Source organism: Colletes gigas, unplaced genomic scaffold, assembly GCF_013123115.1.
Source record: "Colletes gigas isolate AHSC1104 unplaced genomic scaffold, ASM1312311v1 Colletes_gigas_Sc00031, whole genome shotgun sequence".
Taxonomy (NCBI): Eukaryota; Metazoa; Arthropoda; class Insecta; order Hymenoptera; family Colletidae; genus Colletes; species Colletes gigas.
The window spans coordinates 2,343,301-2,363,269 of NW_025106660.1; the positions used below are offsets into that span (position 1 = coordinate 2,343,301).

General features: G+C 46.2%; 1 protein-coding gene across 2 annotated transcripts in view; it reads right to left on the bottom strand.

Moving 5' to 3' along the window:
* Window positions 1–19,109, bottom strand: part of LOC122402022 — a 32,764-nt gene extending 13,655 nt beyond the window's left edge. For both annotated transcript variants that reach the window (XM_043404523.1, XM_043404522.1), the window contains exon 1: window positions 18,521–19,109. The gene's annotated coding sequence lies outside the window, so the exon portion shown is untranslated. The remainder of the gene's footprint in view (window positions 1–18,520) is intronic.
* Window positions 19,110–19,969: the final 860 nt, after the last annotated feature.

Consider the following 19,969-nt stretch of genomic DNA (forward strand, 5'->3'; position numbering starts at 1 on the left):
AGAGTATCACCGAGATACACTGTTGTTAATTAGTAAAATTACCGTGATCCATAGGCGTAGAATATATGGGGAATTACTGAATAAAAGCAGAGAGATTCTTCATAGTGACAGTACTGGACCACGCGTGGACAAACTCTTACCGATACTATCGCTTAATTGGAAATATTACCGTAGTCCATAGGCGTAGAATGGAAAAAATGTAAAAATTGAGGAGGAACGTAGTCGCGTAGGGGCTGGGGAAGAATCGGGTGGGTATGTCAGCCGTGTCTTCCCCTTGTTAGGCTGAAAGCCTCTGCTCGCCACTGTCAAGGACGCGCGAAGGCCGCGTGCACGGTTCCTCGGGCAAAGATCAACGACCTGGCCCACGCACCGAGCGCGCACGAGAGGGTGAGAACGAGGCGGGGGCGTTGAAAAAAAGAGAAGAGGCGTCAGCGGGTGACGAGGAGGACAAGCTCTCTCGTCCGGCGCGTGCCGTCGAGCGGCCACGAGCGGAATGGAAGCCCAGCAGGCCCCCGGCTGCCGACGCTCGGCGTCTTTGACCACTTTGTCCGGAGCCGCTCGCGTAATCTGGTTTCGTCGCCTGTCGGACGAGCCCGCCAGACAGACGAGCACCGTGTCACGGACGCGTCTCGCGCAAAGTGCATTTGAATCGCTTTGTCGGGGACGAGAACTCTCCATTATCCTCGTTGTTATTATTACGCGCGCCTCCCGGAGCCAATCCGCCACCTCTAATGGCTCTCCTACGAAATTTACCCGCGAAAAAAGAGGTTGCTAGGTACCAATTTCGACGAGCATCCGTTCCCCAACGCTTTCAATATTTTTATACTCGAGCAGAGCAGTTCTTTGTTGGAACAGTGGGGCTATAGGTTGTAAAACAGTCGTCACTGGAGATAATTTTGAAATTCAACATTCTTCAACGCGTTTATGTTAACGAAAGGTGTTAAATTTAGTCGAATTGCAATTCCTCAGGCTCCGATGCGGACGGATCCATCGAGGACTCCTTCGCGCGGCGCTCGATATTCATGGAATCCAGGCTCTCGTCGCGGCAATCGTGCCTACCATTGGCGTAACGCGTATCGAAACAACGATGTCCACGTGTCGCGTCGGTTCACGCGCGATTAATTCGGTTCTTCATCGACCTAATCCACGTGATCCGCCATTCAGTGCATTATCTCGGGTCACGAGCAGATACTCGTTCCCCGCTACACTGGCGGCGGGAGAACGGTTTTCACGGCCTCGTATCGTATCGCGCGCAAGTACACGACGGTCGATGTAGGCCAGAAACGACCAGCGTCGGGCTAAACTGGGCCACGGTGCGTCGGCCTCGGTTCTAGAAATACCATTGCCAAGCGGTTTGAGACGGGGAAACGTTCGTTACCGATGAAAATTCGCGAGAGGAACCCGGGCCTTTGGGCACCGGAATTCGCGGGAACGGAGAGTGTGCCTGCGATTCCAGGGGGAACGCGGACACGAGGGCGGACAACTATGGCCGAAACGGAATCCGCGCGAGGACGACGAAATTAGAAAGACGGGAAACCGCACGGATTCTCCAAACGAGATTGCCTCAACAGATAGTTCGCGAGCACCATGGTCGATGGAAAGTTTGTTTGTTTGGCTTGCGGTCGCCTCGCGGAGGAAAACTGATCCGACGATCGAGTGGTCTGGGGAAAATATTATTCTCTGCCCCTCGAATACCCACTCGAACGTCTCGTTGTTATCTTTCGTTTCTGTATTCGATTTGGTGGAGTTAAACTATTTTAGAGAACACCAAGATGATCTTAGGGAGAAATTATGGTTTGGCAAATAACTCAAGTTCAATAGCAGATAACGTTAAATGTATGGAGTTAGTAATATTGTATTGTATCCAAATATATCCTGTTCACTTAATATTGAGAAGAAACTTTGCCAATTGGCCGATCACTCTGACACGTATGTACGATTACTAGGTCAGTTACCCGGGTAGAATTTGTAACATCAATTTTTCTTGATCCTCGAGACGAAGTGGGACACTATATTCGTAGCCTTAAAATTAAACCTAGTCGATCCGCTGTCTATTCCAGTCCGATTCATCGAATAATTTGCGCCATTTAATATCCAGCGGTTTAAAATAGACTTCCGTGGTGGTATTACGAAGTATACAAATCTTCGTACACCTCACCAGGCGTATAACAGGATCATCTGTGGGCGCGAGCTTCATTTGTTTACGATGTATGAATCCAAGAAGAAACAAACTTCTGCATCGGAAATATTAAATATTTATATTCGAGTTTCGCTATGCCCAAAAATATCAACCTCGATCCCAAGAGAATTCTGCAATTTAAAATTCTATTTTGCATCACCGATAATAGTTTCGTAACCCGAATTGTCGCTACGCACTTAAAATAACTTGGTCCTCTTTCTTAACCAAACTTCCCCCCTTTTTTTAAAACGTTTAAAATAAATGTACCTCGACGCTTGTAAACAGTTACGTAAATGTTACAGTTGTCACAAATACTATGAGTACAACGAATATTTCGAATTTTCGCGCCGCAATGAAACAGCTGTTTTCAGATATTTGAATCTCATTGTTTTCGAAGCAACGAGCATGCTTTGTTTATCGTTTAAAATTATTATTTAGGTAACGATCGCGGCCCTGCTCGATTATGAGCCCGAAAACACGATATTCCGCGATAGTTACGAGCAGCGTAATTCCGTAGCGTGTTCGGTGCACCGATGCGGTTAGACACAATGGCGGCCAGCGTACCGGAGGCCGGGAATAACCGCAGTAACGGGTTTCTACGACCTTTTTTTATCGCCTCCGACGTTTTCCCTGTCGCAGGAGGCCCGGTTAAATTAAGTATGAACGGCTATAAATAAATCTCGCATGGTATTTTTCGAAGCATCCGTGCACGCGCGTCCTATTGGTGCGATCGAGTTGTTTTATGCACGTGTACCCTTTTTCCCGTGCGCCGCGAACATTCTATCCGCGACCAACGCTTCCCGGGTTAGGGGCTTTTATCCTTTCCTTGCCTTCCTCCTCAATAATTCAACCGCTACTCCAGGATTTGATTTTACATCGCGAATAAAAAATTCAAGCACGGGCCACTCGTACGTATACTCGGTCGAATTCGTAAATAAGATCACTCCTCGGTGCAAAAAATAATTTTATTTTATACGTTTAATGCTCGTTTCGAGAAACGAAATTACACGGAATTTCTCTTGTTTTTATTTGAAGTATCAAGTCAACGTTTGTTATCCAGCGCGAAGGAAGTCGTTTCGAGGTTCTGGTTTGAGGGCAACCCACTCGGTATGCGCAGCATTAATTGGCAAAATGGCCTTGAATGACCTCGAACAACACCGGATCATTATTTTGTCTCTTTTACGAGGCTACGATGACACTGGAGCGCGGGACTCCATTTTGTAAAAATGGCGACCACGAACTATCGAAAAAATTTCAGGTAACTTTTCGCGGTGGCGTCGCGAAACGCCATCGACGGAACTTGAAGGGTTCACGGAGTTCGAGGAAGAACTCTTGTTCTAAGTATAAGTCGACGTAAGTTCCAGTTACGAGAGTCGATAGAAAGTTCTGAAAGTGTGAAATCCTAGATAAAAATGTCAAACCTACAACCGAGAATAGAAATCTGTAGGTCACCGAGTGAGGTTCGCGGGTGGTAATTTATTATTAACAAAGGCGGCTCGAGATAGAGACGGCAAACTCGTTTCAACAATTTTAAATAAAATCGAAACAATACTTGGAAATAATTTTCTACCGAGCAACGATCCAGGTTTGAATTTCGTTAGAACGAGTCTGGGGAGGAATTCTACGCTCGATCCTCTGTACTCGAGTTCGCTCTAATGTTTATTTAACTTTTCACGCGACTCCCGACTCGCTACGATTCACTTTTCAAGGCTCCTTTCAAGACTGTTTGCTTGGCGCGACCCTCTTTTCAAGATTGACTCGTTCCTCTCCTCGCAGCGAAAATGTTCGCGTCCCAAGAATCCATTCCCACTCGCGATCGATACCCTAATCCAAATATTCACTCGATCTGTTTTATGGCGTTCGTAAAAAAGGATCTCTGATTTCAATATATTTCTGTTGAATGGGGTAACAGAGACTCCCGTTTCTAATTGTGAAAGAAATGGACTGCCTCTTACAGTATCACCAACATAAAAAAAATCATATTCTGTACTACAAAAACATTTTAAATACGTGGTAAAAATCACCTGAGAAAAATTAATAATATAACACAGGGATTGAAATTTAAATAAATTTTTTTTCCCCAATGGGGGGACCCTGCATTTTTTCTCTCGTGCCCCAGTGTGGATTTGTTCTAATAACAGTAATGAAATTAAGAAATACGAGGACCACAGTATGGTCGAGAGAAAAGCAAACAACCCTTGGAGATAATAGCTGCTGGTTTCGTAACGTTCGTTTCTCGGTTGGGGAATTCTCCGGGCATAATCGACGGAAATTCTCCGGCGTCGACGGAAATAAAACAAACCCGAGTGCACGAGTAACCGGAGCTCCGGTTCCCCCCGTTGCCGTGCGACACGGAATCGCAAATATTTCAGGCGCCCGCGGATCGTTCGGGCCCCGCGAATAGAAACGAAGGTCGTCGATCGGGGGGCTGTCGACCCCCCTTCGTCGTGTCCACGAAAATCCACCCCAAAACGAAACGGTGATCGATACGAAATTTGAATCCTCACCCCCTTTTCCCTACCCTCCCTAACGAGACCGTTTAGCCTTGTCACCCCTAAGTCGCACGCTCGCGACGTTATCGGCGATTACGTCGTAAATAAACCCCCAAGGTCGTTCAAGGTCGACTAAACGGAGTCCTCTCGATCGCCCTGATAATCTGGGTTTACCGGAAAATCGTCACAATTTAGCATCGTGCACAGAGCGAGCCTTCAACGCGACTGTCGTCGACGGTCACCGGTGACCGACGCTCTAAATTTATTTCTTAAATTGTTAATAATCGGGAAGTGTTTGTTAAATAATGAGTGCATCGTTCTGGTATCGAATATTTCTATTTTTCACGGTATTTTTCCCTCAACGAGACGTTTAACGTTACTGTCATCGGTGGTCACCGGTGACCGGCGCTTTAAATTTATTTCTAGAACCATTCACGATGAGGAAATGCTTGTTAAATAACGGGTACACCGTTTTATTATCGAATATTTCTATTTTTCACAGTATTTTGCTCTCAACGAGATGTTTAACATCACTGTCATCGGTGGTCACCGGTGACCGACGCTTTAAATTTATTTCTAGAACCGTTCACGATAAGGAAATGCTTCCAAAATAGCGGATACATCGTTTTATTATCGAATATTTCTATCTTTCATGGTATTTTTCTCTCAACGAGACGTTTAACATTACTGTCATCGGTGGTCACCGGTGACCGACGCTTCAAATTTGCGTCTAAAATACCGCGTAAGTCGTTTTATTTATAATAGTTTATTACCCGGGCAAATCAAAGCCATTCCACCAGGAATTGCATTAACGGTGATATCGCGGAACGTGGCTCGTTCGTTTTACTTTCGTCTTCGCGCTCTGGTAGGGATTCCCGTCCGCTAAATTTTCCCTCGAAAACGGAACAAAAGATGTTCCCCGCCGTTCCAGGGGAAATTAATTGCTTTCCCTTCGTAGAATATTTATCTTCCTTCGCGGGCGAACGGGCCGCAATCTTCTCCGGCGGGCGTTTAAAATATTCCAATTCGCTCGAGAGATATAAGTAACAAGCGTCGATTAATTTAATGCCTGCCGCCCGTCTGTCTGTTCGACGGGCCCTCCCCGTTCTCTCGATCAGGGGTTAGAAGAGGAATGGAAATGCGATAATTCATTTCCTATAATTTTCCGATTTCGCCAAGGCGGTTAACGATTGTATCGAGCCTCTCTCTCTCTTTCTCTTTCTATCGACGGTTAATAATGTAAAGAATATTTATGACCGAGCGTTGCACGGTTTATGATTGCTTCGTCGGCTTTCAACGGTTTTTCCCCCCCATCTGCAATTCAACTTACGCGGGCTCCATTTAAATTCCCCATCCGTTCGAATAACGTATCTGTTCAATAATTCACGTTCCCGATCCTTTTATGAGTTCACTGATTTTTTTATCGTTTCGATGTTTCCCTATCGGATTTCAATGAAACAATGCAGGTTCGCCGAACTACACGTTTCGATAGCGTTCGTCCCACGGATTTTTTGTGTGAATCGAAACAGTCGTTATTTCATCGAACTGCAAAATTATTTGCCTTCTTTTCCAATCAACAAAATAATATTTTCAAACTTTGTTTGTGTTTGATAAAGAAACCTTTGCGTCGTATAATACAGAAATTACTCTAAATCATTGAAACTGCATTAAAAAAAAGACTCAATCTCGAATGGAATTTAGACGATTTGAGTCTCGTATTTCACGTCTCGTATCCTAGTCGTCGAATTAGCTCGAGCTTGAGTGCTGACGTAATTTATAACAAAAAGAAAAAAAAAACGATTCGCCACGAATAGCCATGGCGGCCGCGACACGCCAAAGGGCGTGTAAAGTAAACGGGTCGTTTAAATCTCGTTGTTTCGTTTTCTACGGGAAATTCGTTCGCCTGGAACACGGATCGAATAACATCCGCGGCGCCGTGTGAACCGTCGACGACGAGTTTCGAACGAGTTTGTCGTAACACGAAAGGATCGGGCCACCTTTCGACCCCCTTCCGCCACTCTCGCGCCGCGGCACAATGCCGCTCAATAGTTAACGTCTTTGACCCCCTCTCGGTCGTTTCCCCGAACTTTTAACCTCTGACCTTTGCCGGAAGGAAAACGCTCGTTCGTTTAATCAGCCGCGCGACACGCGACCGCGATTCCGCGAGCCGCCATTTCTGACCGCGCGCGCCTCTGGGAAAATAACCCCGGGCCACCTTTGAACTTACGTTTGTAAAGTTATATTAGAACCAACATGGACCCACGGCGTCCAAGAACGGAGCTGCGTCGCTGCTTGGAACGACTCGATCTATTTCAGAACGTAAGGACTCTCTCAGCGTCCTATTTTAATGTCCTTTCGAAGAATCGTGGAGTATATCGAAATATCAGAAATGGTAAATCAATCACAAAACCCAGAGAATAAACTGAATATTTTAACCAGAATATTTGCACAAAATTTTATGAAATCATTACCACTGGAATTTACACAATTTATAAACACTTACATCGAAGAGGACTCGGATTTTTTATTCGCGATAAATTGCAATGATATAAAGAAAAAACGGAACCTTTGAACTTACGACACGTTTCCGGTTCTAGAGGAGGCCGGACGCGTTCGTTTTCGTCTTATCGAATTTTTATTTTTACCCGGGGGCGCATTGAGACGCGTCTATTCGCCCGTTGCAGCCAGGCGCGGCTTTCGGGGTCATTTTCGAGGATTTGCATGTCGCAAAGGAATAAAGACGAAACGAACGTCGTTTGAATTGCCTTCGTTAGGAACGGCGACACGCGTTCGCGTTTTAATAGCGTGGGAGGGACGCGGTTCGAGTAATTAAATTCAACGATACGCGGGCCTTTTTCCCCCATTCCTCGAGTCGCCAACGTCCCTTTTCTAGCCATTTCCCCTCCGTATAACCGGTGATTTAAAAAAAAAGAAAATCTAACGCCCCCCCTTTTTTCCATGCAACGTTTCGCAGAAGAGGTCGGTGGGCGATTTAATTTAAGAAATTAAAGTCGATGTTTGCTGTGAAAACAAATCGCGCGGGGTATCGAGAAGGAACAAAGAGATCGAAGAAGTTTGATTCAGGGTAGCCCCTGCACGGATAAGTTTCAGCGACAACGTTAAATGGTCAACCACCGCGACGTTTACTTTGGCGATAGTTTCGCGTCACGGATAGGCCTTTGATCCCGGACCGGGTCTTTTCTTTCAAAGGAGAAAGATTTGTTGCCCCGCAGGGTTCATCAAACTAGCCGGGAATTATCTTTTAAGCGTCTCGTCACTGTCCGCCTGGCTGCCGGTTCGGCTCCACCTCTTGCCAGGAGAAGCGCTCGTATTTGGTCAGACGTCTAGACGCTCCCATCCGACGAAGGGGCGCGTCGACACGCGTCCTATCCACCTAGAGACGAAGGGAAAGTATTTCTTATCTCTAGCCGGGGTCTGCATCTCGACCACCAGACCCGGTGATTCATCGACTGAGTTCCCAAAGTCGATAAACACCGGCGAACCGTACGCGTCGCTCGCAAATATCCGCCCACGCGTGGAAAAACCTCCGCGTCGACTCGAATTATCGAGTGAAACAAACTCCGTCGTGTTTCAAACGTTCCACCGGCTACAGCGTGATACAATTTATTAAAAATTGCCAACGTTTCGTTAACCATTTCGTACCCATTGTAGTTATACGATCGCATGGTTAGAATTTACAGAAAACTCGATGTCCGTGTGTTTGTGATTCCCTTATAACTCTTTCAATTTTTCACCGATCCGGATGAAATTTTGTCTGGTCGATCATTGCATTCCTACGGGGAATACGAGCTGCTTAATCGTTGGAATTGCTAGCTAGAAACCTGGTATCTTCTTCGGTTCTGCAGGGTGTAAACGATAACTTTGGTAAAAATCATAGGGTAAGTAGAGGCCCCATAGGCAAGTATTTTCAGCATGGGAACCCGTGTCCGGAAATGCACCAGTAAAAAATTACGGCGATCTTTAACTTCGGTCTTTAGCGCCTGATGGATAGAAAACCCATCCTACTGGAAACTGTTTCTTTTGAGGTGGGCCAGTCGTGTAGGTGACAAAGATGACAAACATTGAAAGTTTTACGATGAACAACGTAAACATTTAATGAAATCATGGTCAAGAAAGAATAAACTAAAAAAAGTTTGCCTACCCATCAGGCGCGAAAGACCAAAATTAAAGATCGCCGTAATTCTTTGCTGGTGCATTTCCGGACACGGGTTCCCATGCTCAAAATACTTGCCTATGGGACCTCTACTTACCCTATGATTTTTGCCAAAGTTATCGTTTACACCCTGTATAATTATTATTGTACAAACGATTTTTGAAGGAAATGTCTGGGATAGTTTCCTGGTTACAAAATTTCGAAGATAATTACGACAGCGTAAATACGAGGATGCCAGGTTGGGCGTGATAAACGTTTCCCTTTGATGTTCCCGACAGCGTCGAGGCTCTTAATGGAGCAAATTTTTTATCGCGCTCCAACAATCGTGGATTAGCAACGCTGACGAGTGTTTAGTGAATGACGCGCCCGATCGCGATAAGGGCGGTGACAGTATCTGGTCGAATCGAGGCGAACCATTACGATTAAAGAGATACTAGTATCGTGAATTTTTTTCATTTCGCTCAGAGTGCAGTACAAACCTCTGTACGTTAAATCTGCGAATCGGATATCGATGCTCGCGAAGTCGAAGTTCCAATTTTAGTTGATCGATCGAGGCGGGAACACGTGCAATTTTTTTTTTATAAAAGCTGTTCTTCCGCGTCTCTTCTTGCATCGAAAATCCAGGCGAAGTTTATAAATTCCTGGTTTTGCAAGAGATAAAAATACTGTTATCGTGTTCTAATGGTTAATAATGATACGTAAACGTAATTTAATAAGCTATCTTTGCAGCGCTAGATAAAACGCGGTTTATCTGCCCTAATGACAGTTGACTCGTTTATCAGCTCGCCACTATTTCAGTCCTTGAGAACGAAGTCGATGCACGAAATATTGAAAAATAATTGTTTTCTTTTAATTCGACTTCGTCTAAAATAATATATAAAGCAACATACAAATGCATACATTTGTATGTAAATGACATATTTGCGAATAAGCTGGGAGTAAATAACGAATGTTCGTTTTTGGAGTATCCTGTATGCATCCCTGGCGCTGCAACGCCGATACGAGAGTGACGGGAACAACGGACCGTGATTCCATCGACACGTGTGGCAACGAAGTCGCGTCCAGACAACGCTTTTGCACGCCTACAAAGGCAAACACGTGTCCACGCTATTTTCTAGCCGCGGTACGGAGCCAATGAATCTGTGTGGTTCAACAGCCACGCGAGCGTGCTCGAGAAGTTTCAACCGTAAGGCGATAAAGCGTGGTTTATTGCAACGCGCGTGCACACACACACACACACCACACCTACGTGGCTCGATCTGCAACCCCTGTCCCCCGCGAAACCCTATCGGAGGCTATTGATAGTGATAACGACATAGACCAGCGTGCAGACGCGCCGATTGCGTGGGTCTTTTTCCAACCGACGCGCGATCAACAAGACGATAACGAAATCGTCCAGCGTACCTTTTATCGCCCCCACGGATAATCTGGCAATTAATTATAGAAACCCTGCCACCCGTCGGCAGTTATGGCTTTACGAGAAATCGCTGCTCGACCAATTAACAACATAGTCGACGCGTTTCGTCATTAAAGCGGAGGTAAATTGAAAGGAACACGACATTTACGAAGTGCCGCATTCCATGGTAAAAGACTAGTTTTGATTTACGAGAGAATCAGGGAAACATTTCGAAATGATTCCAAGTCACATGACGTGTTTTATTGAAAATTACATTTTAACCCTTTGCAAGAATTAGCAACACCAATTGCAATGTTGCGATGTGTCCTCCACAAAAATATTAAATTATTTCCTGAATGAATCTAGAGCTATGGTACGTAGTATGTTTGTCGCTATAGTGGCGCCAATGGTGTGCAAAGGGTTAATTTGCATCTTGTTATAATTTTTGTCAGAAGCCAAAATAGTAATTTGGGTCGAATTTCGATAATTAACACTAGATTTACGGAAGCCGTCAATTTTACGGATGTTCGATTCCATATTTAAAATTGCAGAACGCGTAAATATTATTTTTTAACAACTTATGTTGAATTTGATTAGAATACATATTCTAATTAAAAAAAAAAAATCGTATTGTAAAGATGTCAATAAATATACGTGCGATCAATGTCCGTAAATCTGGTGTTAATGTATCAGTGAAAATAGAAGTTATCCGCCATTTTGTACATTACCTCGATGCTATTCCTCATCGTGGAGAACACTGGATTTAAACAATAAACACACACACACACACACACACACGCAGTCGAATGATAGTAATATTCCCCAAAAAAGAATAAATTAAAAAATATGAATAAAAATGTTTGGGGGAGAAGCGTGTTTGTACCGGTGGACGATTTCCTTATGACTGACATCGGTTTTCGAATGGAGTTGCTGGTCGACTCTTATTTCTATTAAGAGTGGGGATGAACGTGCCGCCGATGGGAAACTCTGGGATTGGTTGATATGCAAATACTTCGGGTTGGAAAGGTCACTATAATGGTTTGGGTGCGTACGGTTTAGAGAAAAGGGGCACAGCCCTCGACTAATGGCCACCCTCAGGTATAGAAACGAACCCTTCGGAGTTCGCGGAAATTCAAGTTTGTTCCTATAACTGGTCTAGCTGGCTGTAAATTCATAATACGCTCTTGGATCGGGAACCCGTAGGAGTCGAACAAATTACTCGGCGAAATTCAAATTGGCAATACAGGGGCGAAGGCCTGAAGCAAGGAACGAATTCGTCGCGACGAATCTCATTGCGTCTCATCGATTTTCAATCCGATAAACAAATATTCAAACCCCGTACAAATTTGAGCCGTTTATTTTGAAAGTGGCCTAAGTCCATTTATCTTCAAATCGAGATATTTAAGGATTCGCGTTTCAATGAATTTAAAAATATACGTACAGGATACTAATGAGTCATACTGCTTAAGTGTATCCAAGGGTGTTAAGTTTATAGTTCCTATTAAAATAGTGGCAATTATTAAGTGAATAATATGCGTTTTCTTATCAAGAATGGAGCTGGGCCACTTTCAAAATTAACAACCAGATTCATTATAAAATTTGAAGGTGCCCAAGTCCATTCACGTTAATTTAAGATGCTTCAAATTGAAAAAAACAATACTGAATTTATTTTACATATTTTTGATCGATGCTGATAATTATACAAATTCATATTTTTATTAATAGAATTGAAGAAACGGGAGCTTCGTAGAGGGTTCTCTCAACCCCTGAATATAATAACTCGTATCTCATATTAAGCACATTCCATAGTTTTTTGAGGATTAAAATTTTCGATAAATGTCAAAAAACAATTGGGTCTATAGATTAATATCGATTTACGTGTTTTCATACCGAGAAGAATGTCTTTTTAATGGAGTTTGAACCTATGACCGACTTGGCACAGATAGTGACACGGAGAGAGAGTTCGTTATTATTATTATCGTTATCATAACTTGTGACGGGACTTGATACATGTTGTGGCACACCCTGTACCACAAATCTCGTCTGTCGCTCCAACGACTTATCGCGAAATCGATACAACGCGCGACCGATAACCCAGTTTCGATCGACGTGTTCCGCACGCGTCTCGAGATGGATCCGCGCGGAATCGCCGGGGTCGAGCCAAACATCCACGGCACTCGTCGTCTAATCAACGGACCTCGAAGAGCCAAGAATTTATCGCGTACCGTCAAACAGTCAAACTTTGCCCAATTTTCGACCATAAGTTCTGGATCCAACGTCCTAGCTATCGCGTCGGACAATAAATTGCATCATCGAACCTATGAAACTTCTTACAATCATCGTCCAGGATCATTAGTACATTCTTAAATAAGAACCAACAAAGACGTTTATAGTTATTCAGCCCTAAGTTCGAACAGTTTTCCATTAAAAAATATGAAAATATGAAATGAAAAGTTTGAAAATCTCGAGGTCGTGTAAAAATGATTACCACAGGTAGGATGCAAGGGAAACCAGTTTAAAACATTATTCACCACCAACGACGATCGTGGTTTTTATTTAGTTTAGGCGTGATACAAAAATTCTTCGCGATCTCGACGACGCCCGCGTGAGCTTTTTTTTTGGTTTCGAGTGCGTTTCAACGTCAATGGCGTTGGGTGCTCTCCGGGTAAGACGCACTAGAGTTTTCTAAAAAAAAATCCACTCTCCATCTCCCCGTAATTAAACGATCCAGGTTCGTTTTCCCGTCGACGTCGGAGGCGCGAGAAATTCCATTCTTGGGTACGAAACTCGCGACAATGAATTTAATCGCGTTGTCTCACTGGCGGGAATTTAATATCGAGAGGGCTGGGGAAAGTTGTTGGGAAATTGTGTGATGCGATAACGAATGCTTCGAACACTTCGTAACAACGGCAGTATTTTGTAGTATGGATCCAACGCGTTCACTGTCTACGACCCGTATACGGGTCACAGCGCCACGGTTTTTGATACGCCGCTAAGAGACCGGACAGTGAACGCGTTAGATAATTAAAAAAATAAGAGTGCAGAGACCGTGACACTGATCCGAAGTTTCGAAAAATTACTATGCTCTCCGACGATGGTCCAAAAATGGAGGTCGAGGCGCGGACAGGAAATTAAAAAAGTTAAACCGGTTAAGGGTGAAATCGAGTTAAAATTTCCGAGGAAAATTGATGAAATTTCCTGTGGGGGATGAAAAGCTGTAACACGGTTCTGCAGTGCCCGAGCACGAACCCCCCGTTGGCATCGGCCATTCCCCGACCGGCGTCGCCTTGGATTATTCATCGGGATTCATCAGAGACGACCTCGCCCTTCGATCGAAATCGAACAACACACGCGCGTGTACCCTTCTTCTCTCTGCGCGTGCACGCGCCGGTTCACTGACCACGCGGCCCGATCGAAGTGGAAAATGACCGTACCCGATCGGGCTGTTCGCCTACGTGCTAAGGTTTCAATTTGGATAAGAGCACGATCTCCACCCCCTCCTCCCCCCCCCCTACCTCCTTCAGCATCAAAGTACGCGGATTTATGCGACACCGTGAACCGAGAATCCGAGCGCGAGACCGTCGCGGGACGAGGCGATCGACACGCGAAGAGACTTCCACGATCGATGTAAAGTAGGGTGCGCGAAAGAAAAGCTCTGACTTAAAGGAGGCCTCCTACCTTGGCGAGATCGAAATATTACACTTTAGTTTACGGTTTCCGAAAGTTTCAGGCGTCAAGGATGCCTTCGTAAATCTCTTGTACAGCGGAGACGAAATTCGACAAGAATTTATAGACACAGCGGTACCGTCGAGCCTGGGAGTCGCCTTTATCTTTCACCGACAAGTCGACAACTGAAGAAGAGAGAAAAAAGGCACTGTTTTTAGAAAAAACGTCGCCAGTGGTTGGACCACTTTTGTGTAGGGTTTCCCCAATTTATGGGGTTAAGAAAAAACTTTTTGAATGTTCTTAGAATTACTACATATTCTTCACTAAAATACGCGTTGTTTGCACTTTGAATTATTAGAATCCTCCGATCCGTTCAGAAGTTATGATATTTTAAAGATACGCACGAAAGTTCAGTAGGATAAGTAGAATAAGTGTTTTGGTCAGACATATTGCCGGTAAGGAATTTTTGTCTCGAAAGTGCGTAGGATTTCGGGGGTATGTGTATTCACCAAAAATGATTATAATCGACTCCCCCAAGCGGAAGTAATTTTTTCAGAATGATTTGAAATTTTTTTTTTCGCCGAAAAATTTCTCCACCTACTCGAATTTTTTTCTCGAAAGTGCGTAAGATTTCAAAGGTATGTCTATTCACCAAAAATGATTGTAGTGGGCCCGCACAACTAAAAATAATTTTTCCAGAACGATTGGAAAGTCTTCAATTTCGTCGAAAAATTTGGGCACCTACTGAATTTTTTTCTCGAAAGTGGATAGGATTTCGAGGATATGTGTATTCACCAAAAATGATTGTAGTGAGCCCCCACAAGTAAAAATAATTTTTCCAGAACGATTTGAACCTTTTCATTTTCGTCGAAAAATTTGTGCACCTCCCCCTGTCGACACACTATCGCTGATTGCTGTTCTACAAACGTAACTTTACACGTTAATAACTTTTTAACGAAGCCTCAACCAACAAATTAGTATTTTTGATTTTCGACTTATTTTATCTCCCAGAATCCCCTATTAAAATTTTCCCTCTAGCTGGTTCTCTCGTTGAACTTCAGGTTAAATCGTATTTTCGCCGTTAATTTGACAAATTTCGACGGCCAATAGTTCCCAGCTGTGAAACGTTCGTCGAACCGAGTCGAGTACTCGCCGGTTCGAGTAACAAATTCGAAGCATCGGAAGCGTTCTGGATACTTGAAATCGTTCGAGCACTTGGCTCGGTGCGAATATTCGAGTACTCGGTTTTTCCCCCGAACGGAGTAGAACAGCTCCGGTGCGCGGTGACCGCGATAACGGTAGAAACTGGCGTAGCTATATCGGGCAACCGATCGCGTACCTTTTATTAAGCAGCGACATTGTTGGAGCTTTAAGGATAGTTCGCGATCGCGACACGGAGTCGATAAAGAAAAAAAAAAGAAATAAGCGTTCGACGTTCGACAATATCTGTACACCGAGGTTTCATAAAAATCGGAGATTGTCCATCGGACGAGGATCCTTGGGCGTTGCATTTAATGCGACCCTCCCCCGTTTCTTCCGGCTCGTCCCGGATGCCAGTCTGTTTTCTCATTAAGGAATGGAAAGTTTCTTGCCCCGGAACACGCGGGGCGTGTTGCCGCGACGGAAGCACCCGCTAGAACTCGTTAACAATATGGCGAAATGAATATCACGGAACCGTCGTGAAACGCTCGAACGAACATAAGAATCCATTATCGGGGCTTAACGTCTCCTCCCTTCGTCCGCGTTCTTTATTTTTTACCCGGAGAGCTTTATTAGCGTCTCCCGTCGGGATGAACAGTCCCTGTCCATTACGGAGTCGGTTTGTCGTCGCGGTTTCTATCCGCGGATCGGACGCGGGGAGATCGTCGATCGGCGAGAATTGCATGGATCGACGGCTGGCAGGGAAACGGGACAGGCACCCTGACATTTTCTGCGTCGGCCCTGGAAAAGGTCACCCGGAATGTGGAGCAACTTTTGAGCCGACAGATCGAGCGTTCTCGCGGGACCAACCGAGGGTCGCCGTGTTATTATCGCTCGGCGAGTTTGACGCGTGAAATCGACGGCCTGGAACGGGGAACTCCGCCGAATTAGCGACAAAAGAACGTCGGTGCACGTCCACTTTGAAATTAATTAGTCGAACGCCCGGCGTTCGCGCCATTGCGTGCTCTTTGGGAACGGAACACGAAATCTCTGTTTCCACGTCAACCCTTTGCACCCGAGGAATGTGTTTTAATAGAAGTTACTCGAATGTAATTTTTGTTGATGAGGTCAGGATACGAAATAATAAACCCCGACACACTTAACGAACAAATTAGAAATTTATCAAATCAGATATGCGGTATACAGAAACGGATACGATGGACATGCAACGACGTAATGGACGAGCTCGAATTGCTCGAATTCTTTTTCGTGGTCGTTCCTTTTACGAACAAATTTAAACAAAATTAAATAGTACAGAAAAATTACATTAAATTGTACGTCAAGGGATTAATTACAAAAACACGTGATGAACGAATTCTATATCATTAAAATCGTATAGGAAAGTTTTAATAAAAATGCCCCGTCGTTAATGTGTCTCAGTTCCCGTTCATGGTATTTTTTAACCAGCTGGAACACGTTCCAAGCATCCTGTAATTGAATTTGTCCACTAAAATAGACACTGTGAGGCACTTGCTCCACTCTCTCTAGTTTACCGAGGGGTCGACGACCCGGAACTCTTCCTCTTAATTACAATTTACGTTCGATAAAAGACACGATGGACAGAATCACCGGCCAAAGATGACCGATTTAAACGATTGTAATAATTGGCGTGATTTCCGGTATCAAGTGGGCAACGACCCCCGTTTGGTACCTAAAACGGTAAATTCGGGACGTGGTTTTTGTTGGATTTCCTAACCGTCTCACGTTGTTACAAAAATCATCTCCAGTGACGATTGTTTATGTCTGGAGTTTTGTTATATGGAGTGTTTATTATACAAAGATAAGAGTTCGTCGCTAGGGCGAACTGCGCTTCACTCTCGCCTTTCTTCTGCGGGTGAAGTCACAGTCTTCCAACAGATCTCTCAGAGAACAGAACTGAACTCTTAGATATTATCTTCTACATATCATTTAATAAAAAGTACATTCGATTAGTAATTATTGTCGTTTCATTCGAATCACACGTCCCATAGCCCTACCTTTTCCAATAGTTTTTATGTCGAAGCCCTCGAAGCGGTACGGATCAATCTTCCTGTTCGATAACGACGCACGGTACGCATCGCGGTGCAATCATCCGTGCATAATCTTATCTCGGTCCCTGAACCGGGAAGCCGCATCGAATAACACCGTGGAGAGCGTACGCGTCGTCGTCGATGGCATTATCCCCGACGCGAGTGACCGTAAGCAGGAATCGCGAAGATCGATCATTCTTGCGAAACAGCGCAACCGGCGATATCGACGGGCCTGGTAACCTTGCGAAATTATTGAACGACCGTTCCGTAAAGTCGGAAGCCGGAGTCGCCCCGTGGAACGACCTCGTCTACGATCGTTTGCCCTGTCCAGGAGCATATTTCCCCCGGTCCCGTGGATCGGGGATGGCACGTTGCATCGCGGGAATTGAATCAACGCGACGAGCTTCGTTGATGGAGATGACGGAAAACGAGATAGAAAGTGCGAGAGAGAGAGCAGGAGGAGGGGAGGGGGTGAACGTGAAAGGAAGAGAGAAAAAGCAGAAATAGGTGGAGTAGGAAGCGAGGGGGACACGAGAGCGAGAGGAGGAAGAGCCAACGATGGTGGGGGATCAATTTAGAAGCCGTGACTCACTCGACACGGTGACGTCGTTAGCGCACCCCTTCCGCCCAGGCCCCCCTCGCGCCACCCCTGAGAGAAAAAAAGGGAAGGAAAAAAAAAAAGAATAATCCGGTCACAACTCTCTCTCTAAGCGAGAACTAATCGAGGCCAGTGCGCACCGCCGGGCGAAGAACGGGGCGGAGGGATGTTCCCTCGTCGGCCGGTCTCCGAGAGAGCCTCGAGTATTATTTCTGGTATTCGCGTGTACCGCTGTTATCCGGACGGTGGGAAGGGCCGGGACAGAGCGAGCGAGAGAGAGAGACGGAAAGGATACGGGGGAGTCATCGTCGCGCGCGATAACACCGCCGGCCCCTCGTTACGTCGAAAAACTCGACCGTCGAAGCAGAGTTTTGCCTACGCTCGTGCAGCTCACGCGCCGGTGACTCCTGTTTACCAGCGCCCGCTAAGAGAGAGGGGGAGGGGGCGGTTGGAAAAAAAAGGAAAAAGAACGAAAACGCGCGAGAGGCGAGAAACAAGGAAACTCCGGGGCCGCGAGGAGGGCGCAAACGAGGAAGAGGATGCGAAAGGGGAAGTTATCCAACGCATCCTCTCCTCCGCGCCCACCGAGCCAGCGTCCCCTCGTCCCAATTACCGTGCCCATCGCGCACCGCCTCGTCCACGCTCGTAATTTGCATCCGACCTCTATTTCCTCCGCAGCCGTCGAATTACATCGTACCTTGCGCGAATTCGCGCCAGGGATGCCAAGAACGCTGCACGAGGCTAGGAACGGAAGGGAATAGAGACCGGAAGAGTCGTATGGTCCTGCGGAACAGCCGTGTACTCACGAGGCACACGATCAACGAGGATCAGGCGGCTCTCGAACGACGGGCATCCTAAACCGATTCCTCCGTTCCCCGAGTCCTGGCGTCGAGGACCCCGGACGATCCTCCCGTTGTCGCTCCGGCAACACCCACTTTCTCCTCTGGCCTCGTAACCCCGAGGACCACTTTTCCTTCTTTCCCTCGCCACCGTCGTCGAACGAGGCGCAGCACTACTCCGACAGCACCACCACCACCACCACGATGCGATCCTCGACTACCAACGGTCACCACACCACCGCGACAGGAAGGAACCACCAACGCCACGGTTCGACCACTAGCACTGCCACCGCCGCCGTGAGCAGCAGCAGCACAGCAGCCCGTTCTTATCCCGACGTTTTACGTTCACCGCCTGACGATGCTGCGTCACGCGGGATTCCCCCTTCGTGCTACGCCTATCGACTAAACCCCGTAATAATTCATCGCACTTGCCCCGTACACGCGGTTAAATCGCGCCGTTTCGCGTTCTCTGCGGCCACTCCTCGCTGTCACCGCGACGCGTGACCGTCGACCAGAGAAAGCCACCCTCCGAACGCGAGCTACACGCGTCGAGCCGAGAGCATGGGACACGATACCGTGGCTCGCTGCGGAAACGCCACCGTGAGCTGGCCCGTCCTACGCGCCTGTCTGCTCACCCAAGCCTCGGTACGCCGCCCTCCTTGCGCCCCGCCTCGGCGCCTTCTGGCCACTCGCGACAGCAATATATGGGCGATCGTGACACACGCGTGCCCGTGACACGTCCCAGCATGCGCCCTTCTTAGCGCGCCTCCGTACCGCACACGCCCGACCGAGTTCGCTCTGATTCGCTCCGCCGCCGGGTGTCGCTGCTCACGCTGCGTCATCTAGGGACTTTCTGTTTCGTACGTATCTCCCACGAAACTCTGCGACGGGAGGTCGGATTTCAGTTGTTAAGAGCGAGAAGGCAAATGTGAGCCTTTCTCTCTCGACTTCCACGAAGCGGTCCGAAATTACTTCGGGCAGCTTCGGAGAATCGAGAATAAGGGTATGCGTCAGTTTGCCTTTGTCGTCTTTCCGAAACTCCACGAGCTCACGTACGCGTATCTAGCATGAGCGAGTGTGCACCCGACGGTGCTTTTCTGGCATCACTGGACACGATTTTTCTCTGGCTGATCTTGGCGCAGAGACGAGCAACGTTTCTGCCCGAATGAAAAATCCGAATAGAAGTTTAAAGAAATATCTACACTCTAGTTTTATCGGATATATATATTTCTATAAAATTTTGCTAATCCCTGCCTTGGCAAAAAAGCGCGCGCGTTCTGTACGTCGACGATAAATGATGCTGATAACAGCCTTATCGAACGCTATATCTATCTATTATCGGCTCCCGTGATCATTTAGTGTATACCTTGTCGTTGTAAGGTGATTAATTTAGAAAACGCTTTTAGGTATTATGGA